Source organism: Macaca mulatta, chromosome 2, assembly GCF_049350105.2.
Source record: "Macaca mulatta isolate MMU2019108-1 chromosome 2, T2T-MMU8v2.0, whole genome shotgun sequence".
Taxonomy (NCBI): domain Eukaryota; kingdom Metazoa; phylum Chordata; class Mammalia; order Primates; family Cercopithecidae; genus Macaca; species Macaca mulatta.
The window spans coordinates 110187393-110195167 of record NC_133407.1 but is presented as its reverse complement, the minus strand read 5'-3'; the positions used below and the strand labels follow the sequence as shown (position 1 = coordinate 110195167).

Genomic DNA, 7775 nt, shown 5'->3' with positions numbered 1-7775 from the left:
ACTGAGGGATGAGGAAGGCAGACTATCTACAGACTCCCATCTGCCACTGGCTGGGCAGGGCCCCTAGGTGGGCTGGAACATTCCTGTGCGGCAACTCAGCATCTGCTTCAGGAGGCTGTGTGGGCATCTGAGGGAAGACGTCCTGGCAGAGGGCACAGAGGCCTGGTGATGGGAGCAGAAAGTGCCATGGAGAGGGGCAGGTCCTGAGTCGGAGAGGTCGCTGTAGCATGTGCCCTGGAGAGATGCTTTCTCAGTGCCATCCTGGCCGCTGTGTGGAGAAGAGACTGTGGGGGCCACAGGAGCAGCAGGGAGGCCAGTGAGGAGGGTCCAGGAGAGAGGAGACGTATACTTGGCCCAGGGTACTGGCAGGGGTGATGATCGTAAGTGGTCGGATTCCAGGACTGTTTTGGAAACATCCTCAGCAACATCATGGACAGATTTCAAGGCTTTCTGGTTCAGTCCACTCCAGCCTCAGATCTGATTTAGGGGAAGGAGTCGTGATCTGCTCTTTCACAGTTTACCGCCACGGCACTGAGAGGTGCATAGTCTGTTGGCTGGTGGGGCAGATGAAGGCGCTCTGTGCCCCGTTGCAGTGCACTCGGCCAATGAGGGCGTCTTATTGTGCCTGTGTGATCTTGGCGGGCTCTGGCCAGCCTTCCTGGCCCATGAGTGGCTGAAGACCCACATAGAGGGGAGCAGGTCCCAATCAGGCTCTACCTCCAGCTTCCTCCTGGGCAGGTCACCCCCTGAGGTGGCTGACACTTTACTGGGAAGTCCCCAGCTCCCGCCTGTCCGGCGCACCTTGCTCCTGAAAACCAAGCCCAGAAGTGTTGAGCTCCCCTTCAGAAGTCTGCATGGAACTGAGTGGTCTCAGCATTTTCTTTCTGCGTATGCCTGCCCTGGGTGGAGTCCTGAGCAGAGATTGCACCCACTGTCAGTCATCTCCAGCAAGGAGTGCCCTGCATCCAAGTTCACATGAGTCTCAGGCCTCAGGCATACATGTCCCACTCTTTCAAGAATGCCTGCTCTTCTCGTTTCCAGGGTGGCCCGCAGTACTCCCAGGCTTTTCCCAAACATACCCTCCTTCCTGCAGGCTTCCCTAGTCCCTGGGGGCTACTGTCCCACCCGGTTTGGTTTGGTGGTAGAAGGGAGCATCTTGTAATTCCCTCGTGACATTCCCCAGCCCCCAGTCTTCTTGCGTGGCTGGGAGGGGATGGGTTGGGGGCCCCTTGGTCTGCTGGTGAGGGCAGGGCTGGGGCTGTTTTTTGATGAGCCCTGGCAGGGGCAGTTTGGTTCCACTCGTTGCAGTTCAACTCCACTTAGAATGTGCCTCTGGCCCAGCCATGGCCATGTTGCTACACTGGGGCCATTTACCTCTCATATGTGGCTCTGCTGACCACGTGTTCCTGGGTTTGGGTCACTGGCTGTGGGTGCAGGCATCAGAGTGGATGGGGTGGAGGCACCTAAAGGTGGGACTCAGCTGCAGAGGTGAGCCTTCTCCTTACTCAGCATCCTGTCGTCCTGGCTGGGTGAAGCGTGCGTGTGTATGTGTGCTTAGGTCCACAGTTGTCCGTGTATGCCTGTGGATCTGTGTCTGTGAGTGAATGTGGGCTTGCGTTTGCATGTGTGTTGTGTATGTGTGTCCACGTCTGTGAGTGTGTCGGTGCCCATTTGTCTGTGCATATGTACATGTGTATTTGCCACTGTGTGTGCATGAGTGTGCGTGCCTGTGTCCGAGTGCATATGTGCTGGGGGGGACTCTGCTGAATCAGCACTGGCGCTGGGCAGGCGGCACTGCCAGGCAGGCTGTGGCCTCCCCACAGTGGCATAAACACTGGTCCCAGCTCCCCCCTCAAGCAGGGTGGTCCAGCCTATGGCCGGTGGAGAGGGGTGGGAGGGCAGTGGGTTTGCCCTTGGGCCACCTTGATACCCCCCATGCCTCAAGTGCCCTGTCACGTGCCCCATAAGGCTGGGGTCTGTTCTGGGGTGTCTCTGTGCCTCACTTTCCTTCTCTGGCCTGGGGCCTGATCTCTGAGGTCTCCTCAAGGTGGCAGGAGGAGCCACCTCTACATTCTCAGTCCAGGCTGAGTCAGAGGGTCGGTGGGGTACTCCAGGGGTAGAGTTCAGCTTCAGCACCCCAGGCAGGGCCAGGCAGTCCCCCTGAAACTGCAAAACCTAACTCAGAAGGTCTAGTGACACTGCAGGAGCAAGGTTCTGATGGACCCTTGGAATTCACTGCTTTAGGGCAGGGTTTGGGGATCTGGAACTTGAGCACAAGGGCAGAGGATTATCAGAGCTGGGCCTGCGATGGGCCCAGAACAAACCATTCCTCCACTGCTCGGATGTTCCTGCGTGGATGCCCGTGGCTCTTGTTAGCCTGCTGCACCCTCCATCCTCTCTTCCAGACATCATCCCCAGGGATCCTGGGGTTACCACTGGGACATGAATGAGATGGCATGGAGTAGCAGTGCCAGGAAGGCCAGAAATTCAGGCTGAGATAGAAAGAAGTCAGGTGGGATCTTGAAGAAGTCAGGCATTGGATGAAAATTTTGCCAGGCCACAAGAAGAAAGGAAATCAGTGCAGCCGTGAGAAAGTGGACTGTAGGGCTCACAGCACTCAGTGGCAGACAGTCTTATGGAAAGCTGATGGAGGCCTTAAGTTGGTCAGGGGGTGACGGAATGTATGGAACAGGGGAGGAGGGGCCAAAAAAAGTCAGGTAGCAGTGTGACAGGAGCTCCTTGTGTTGCATACGGTGGGGTTTGGGGTGTCCTCAGTGGTTGGTCCCGAGGCCATGGGTAGTCGTGAGAGTTGTGGGGTCAGGGAGAGGGCGGGCCTGCCTGGGAACAGGGGAAATGCTGATCCAGTCACCTCAGAGCACAGCAGGAAAACCCGGATCTTGAACCTGGTGACCCAGCACCGAAGTGGTTCCCTGGGGTTCTCCCAAGTTCCTTTCAACCAGCCCCAGTCCCTCCCTGGCCCACTTTTGGGGGTTATTTGTTCCCTGTCCTCCCAAAGCCACACAATCCTGGTTTGCCCAAACGCTGACAGAGCACAACTGGAATGTGGCGTGTGCGTGTGTGTGTGTGCACATGACACTCCCCCAGGCCTGATCACCCAGCAGGCCCCTCCAGTCTCAGCAGCCAGGGCCCAGGGCCTCTTGGACAGAGAAGGCCCTCGAAGGTCAGGTCTGGGCTGGGTTCCTGCCTGCACCCTCATCTCCAGCCCACCTGAGGACTCCTGAGCTTCCACCATTTTCTTTCACTCTCCACCCCCACCTCTGGTCTATGGGCTTGGGTACCTCACATATCTACCGAGGCCGTGGCCATGGTGCACATCAGAACCTTTCTGAAGGGCCGTTTGGGGTGGAATGGGGCAGCCGGAAGACTCAGACTCCAGACTCCGCACTTCCAGGTGCCCCTTGGGAAAGTTCAGATCTTGGCAGCTTCCTGATTTTTCTACTTTGGTCCAGCTGGACATGAGTATGCCCTTTTCCTCACCACAGCTATGCCCTGGGGCTGGAAGCCTTGGTCTTCCCTCCCCTCAACCCCTCTGCCATCATACCCTGCTCCTGGTCTCCTTACCTCTCTCCCGTGGTAGGCTTGGAAGCCATTTAAAGGTGTTCTACAATGTCATTGTCAGCCCCTGAGCTAACTGGGAGAGGTGGTGAGCCCTCTGTCCTGAGGAATATGCAAGCAGAGGTGAACCAATCCTAGCCAGAAAGGCTGCAGAAGGGGCTCTTACCCTGGTGGAAATTGGAAGCACTTGGGCATTTCCAAGCCCTGAGGCCCAACTTATCCCAATATCCAAGAAAGTTTTGAAAAAATGTCCTATATTGTATATTTTCCAGGATCCCAATTTATGCATCTTCAATGCTTGTCTTTCTTCCAAGATTTCACCCTGCCTACTTTCTTTTGCCTTGAGAATATCCTTTTGTTTACAAAAACAATGATGATGGTAGCTGTTGTTTTCCATATCTCTACTTGGCAAATAAGACCTTACCTTACAAGTCAGTTTTTAAGTTTTGAGGAAATTTCACAGTTTGTTGCAGTCAGCATTTCCCAAACCCCTGGATAGAGACCCTTGAATGGAGCAGATCTTTGCCAGGTCCAAGGTTCATTTGAATCAACTTATTCATCCATTCATCCGTCCATTCTCCCTCCCTCCCTCCCTCCCTCCACCATGTAATTTTCAGGTGTTAACTGTGCCGCACCTGTGATGAGTAACAGAGGCCCAGCTTTGCCACTGGGATGGAGTGGGGAATGGGAACTTGGCAGGGAGGTGCTAATGAGCCTCTGGAACAGGCAGGTGCTGTGAGGTCAGGGCTGGGGGTGGTGGGGCACAAGGGAGAAGATACATCAACTCTTTGTTGGAGTATCTGGGATCCTGAGATTCTGAGTTTCCCCAAACCTCTGGATGTCCATACCTGTTTCCACCTCTGGGGCCCGCAACTGGAGGTGGGGAAGCTCATGGCAGTGACCTCACATCCCTAGCTGCAGCACAAGGTGTGGGATGGTGGCTGCTGTGGCAGGAAGGCAGATGTTTAATGGCTTCTAGCCCCAGGAAAGGTGGATGGATCTTGAGGCTGAGTGATGAGAGGGAAGTGAGGTTTCCCTCTATATGGCCCAGGCTCAGTGAGGGGTCCTGGGTTGGGCGCCCTCAAGAGGGTGACATGGCCAGACCCCAAGCTCTAGGCTGGGACAGCTGTATTCCTGGAAAGGGGCCTGCTCTGAGGGCTGACTCAGGCTCTGTGCAGTCCCTCTCCAAAAGGGGCCTTTCTCATAGTGATGGAGTTCTTGGGGTGTTTCAGAGTAGAACTGGACATATGGGAGGGCTCTCGGCTCCCAGGCTTGCAGTGGACTCCAAGAACCCTCCAGGACCCCATTACAGAGTCACCTCTACCCTCCTGGGCACTCGAGAATGCTGCCGTCAAGCCCCAGGCCTGAGTGGGCGTACCCAGTGATGGGGTGAGTGTGCGCAAGGCAGCCTGAGCGCTGACAGGGACAGCTGGACTCAGTTTCCAGGCCCCCGGGTTGCCTGCCCCACTTGGGCCCCTGCCCCATTTCCTCCTGGGGCCAAAGTCCCTCCTCCAACCTCTTTTCCAGGGCAAGTCTGACCAAGCTGCTGCCTGCTTAAATGCAACAGGATCTTAGACCCTGCCGAGGAAGCTCTGCATGGGCAGCTCTCAGATGTAGAGGAGAAATCTGTCTAGGGCCTCCCCGTTTCTCTGAAATTGAGTCTCCAGAACTGTTTCACCCCTGGCTGGCCCCTTGGTGGTTCACTAGGCTTGCCGTGGCCCTGCTATTTTCTAGGGATGGAGCTTGCCCTCTGTAAGGCCACTGACTCAGTGAGGGCTCAGTTTGCCAGGACCTGAGCAGGGCAGGGACTTTGATAATTCTTCTAGCACCTGCTCCAGCGGGGGAGACAGGGGTTCTCTTTGTGTTATGAAGGGACCACTGTGGCCGCCTGTGTGGAGGGTGGAACAGAGTGGGTGCAGAGAGGCAAAAAGACAGTGTTATGGGAGGGTAACTGGGACACCTAGGGGAGGACAAGTTCAGGTGCAGACTGTTGGGGGAGAGCCCTGCAGGTCTCCCTGGGATGCTATCCCATCCATCTCTGGCCTTAATTTCCCTTCTGTGCTGGGCTGGAGGTGTTGGAGACTCTGGCGTTCTGAGCCCTGGAGAGGCCCCTTCTGGACTTTGAGCTTCGGGCTGGGGGCGGTTGGGGGAGGTGACAGCTGCTTTGAAATGTGGAGAATAATAAAGCAAGGAATGTCTGAGCTCAGGGGAAAAAAAACCCGGCTCGCCAGGCCTCCCACCCAGCTGAGCATAATGAATTAAGTATAGGCAGGCACGTTTCATGTGGGGGTGTGGGCTGGGGGAAGCAAGAAGGCCCCAAATGAGAAACAGGGTCCTGGGCGGGCTGCCAGGACCTGGGGGTTCTGGATCATCTGACGTGAACCCTGGGGATGCCCTCACTCCCCAGAAGCTTCCCCTCCATCTTCCCTTGGTCTGCATGGGTGAATGGGTGAAATGCGTCCCAACCCTATGTTGACATCTGACCCTAGGCTGCACGCTGGCCCTAACCCTGACCCCAAAAGGCCAGAAATTGGAGAAGGTGTGGTTGACTCGGAGGGATCATCTCTTCATTCTCGCCCTTCTACATGCATTTATTAAACACCGATGGGGTGCCTTCTCTATGCTGGATGACGGAGTCAACGCTGCCCGCTGTTGAACTGACTGAACCTGCAGTCCTGCCCATCATCCTCTGGGGAGCAAGCCCTGAGGTTTTGGAATGCATCCTGCTCCCAGTCTCCCAGCCCTCTGCTTCCTCTGGCCAGTTCTTCACATATCCCCTCTGCTCCATGTGAGGTCATCCTCCCTTCCACCCTTATGTCCTTGGCACCCACTCAGCCTCCCTGCCCCAATCTCCCTGGGGCTTGGACATCAGTGGCTTCCAGGCCCACGCTTTCAGGTTGTTACTCATGCTGTTTCCTTTTGCTTATCTGCCTGGTGGACCTCATTCATTGACCGCCAAGACTGCTTTATAAAAGACTACACTGGCCAGGCACAGTGGCTTATGCCTGTAATCTCAGCACTTTGGGAGGCCGAGGCAGGGAGATCACTTAAGGTCAGGAGTTCAAGACCAACCTGGCCAACAATGCGAAATGCTATCTCTGCTAAAAATACAAAAATTAGTTGGGCGTAGTGGTGCGTGTCTGTAATCCCAACTACTTGGGAGGTTGAGGTGGGAGAATTGCTTGAACCCCAGAGGCAGATGTTGCAGTGAGCTGAGATCGAGACACTGCACTCCAGCCTGGGTGACAGGGTGAGTGAGACTCTGTCTCAAAAAAAAAAAAAAAACCCAAAAAACCAAAACAAAAAAACCTCCCCTTCCCAGAGTGGCCCAGGGAATAGGTAAGTAATTGAGCCATCAGCAAAAGGGCATATTCTCAGCCAGGAAGCCAGAGAGTGGTGGAGGCAGGTAGTAGGGCTGTTCCTTGGGCTCTCCAGCAGGGATTCTTGCCTCCCGGCCTCTGCCAGCTTGGGGCAAGACTCCCACTTTATTTTTAAGAAGTCTGGCCTGAAACTTGGAGCTCCTTGAAATATTCTCCCCTACAGTCCCTTCTCTCCCCCACCCACTTTAATGAAAACCATTGTTTTTCAAGCACATGTTAATTAAAAAGCAAACATGTTTTGTTAAGTAATTTGGAAGCTCTGGTTCTGCAAACCATAGCCATTCCAGTTAAATAACATCCCTCACTCAGCTTACCCCAGTGTTTTGGGAGCTGAAGACCCCCGTGGCTACTGCAGATGCACTTCCCTTTACAGCTTAGGCACCCTGTGGTGGACTGGTCAGGATTGGGTGTCCTCTCTATCTCATAGGTGGGGACATGGAGGACCCGAGCTCTTAGCAAGTTCAGTCCCACCAGCTCTCTGCAATCCTCTGCTTTGGGTCCAGGGGAAATAGCTGGTAAGGAGGGGTGAAAGACTCATGTGCCCCATACTGCAGGCAAGGTCACTGTCTCAGAGCCATGGCCCAGCTATAGGGTGAAGGGAGGAGGATGAGCCTGACACCCTTGTGAGTCCAGGCGGGAAGGCTGGCAGGTGCTGCACGGCCTGGGCTGCCTCCCATAGTCTCCAGTGCAGCTGGGTGACATCTACCTGAAGCTGGGATAGTAGGTCCCTGAGGCGAGTGCCCAAGGTGAGGACTGGCCTGATGGGTGGAGGGAACCTTGGATGCTCAGAGGCACCCACTCCAGCCCGGCTCCCCACCC

At 55.3% G+C, this 7775-nt stretch overlaps 1 long non-coding RNA gene across 1 annotated transcript; it reads left to right on the top strand.

Moving 5' to 3' along the window:
• Positions 1–1623: 1623 nt before the first annotated feature.
• Positions 1624–7198, top strand: LOC144339138 (uncharacterized). The gene is made up of 2 exons (XR_013413842.1): positions 1624–4965; positions 6066–7198. It is a non-coding gene; the product is annotated as an uncharacterized LOC144339138 (long non-coding RNA).
• Positions 7199–7775: the final 577 nt, after the last annotated feature.